This window comes from Pristis pectinata, chromosome 29 (genome assembly GCF_009764475.1).
Source record: "Pristis pectinata isolate sPriPec2 chromosome 29, sPriPec2.1.pri, whole genome shotgun sequence".
NCBI lineage: Eukaryota > Metazoa > Chordata > Chondrichthyes > Rhinopristiformes > Pristidae > Pristis > Pristis pectinata.
The window spans coordinates 28,048,542-28,049,314 of NC_067433.1; the positions used below are offsets into that span (position 1 = coordinate 28,048,542).

The 773-nt window shown below is 48.4% G+C and overlaps 1 non-coding gene across 1 annotated transcript; it reads right to left on the reverse strand.

The window, feature by feature from the left end:
- Positions 1 to 257: 257 nt before the first annotated feature.
- trnag-ccc (transfer RNA glycine (anticodon CCC)) lies at positions 258 to 329 on the reverse strand. The gene has a single exon. It is a non-coding gene; the product is annotated as a tRNA-Gly (tRNA).
- Between the last annotated feature and the right edge of the window lie 444 nt (positions 330 to 773).

A 773-nucleotide genomic window follows, 5' to 3' on the forward strand; every position in this document is an offset into this window, starting at 1 on the left:
CAATAATACCTTCATCAATATACCGGGTAAAGGTGAGGGATGGGAATTCCTCCTCGACCCACTGATCTGATCACAGTAAGTGATAATTAATGAACCGGCGATGGGATCTCTCTAACCCTCACTCATCGAACTAAATGAATTCAGCAAGTCACCCACGGATTAGCATAAGTAAAGCACTCGAGACCTGTACAGATCGTTGTTCTGTCAGAGGTTTGCATGTGACAGTCCCGATGTCGGCTGATTAAAACTTTGGAACCTGGGATGGCCGGGAATCGAACCCGGGCCAACTGCTTGGGAAGCAGCTATGCTCACCACTATACCACCATCGTCGTACTAATGTGCAGGCCATCGGGTTGATGTTGCCACCCGCCAACGTCCTGGAGTCACACAGCATCCGGTGATTACTCAACCGCGATCGGACCGATGTGAGAGTCGATCCTGAAATAGTCGAAGAGCTATAAATAGTTTCCTCCCTGTCTCATCAGTAACTGGGAGAGTAAATCCTGATTTGAAATATCCTTTTCAACGACATGCATTTAAGCACTAACGGCCAGTCCATTAACACAACCAGTGACTGAATCTCTGGAGAATCATGACACCCCTCCAATCACACAGTGAGGTGGGTGTCTGGAAGGCGCCGGTTTTACAATCAACAAACACACATCGGGGAGATCTGTGAGTTTTCCTGTACCCTGACAAACGAATGACAGTCTACATCCTTCTATCGGTTCCTCGTTAGTGTAGTCGATAGTATCCCCGCGGGAGACCGGGGT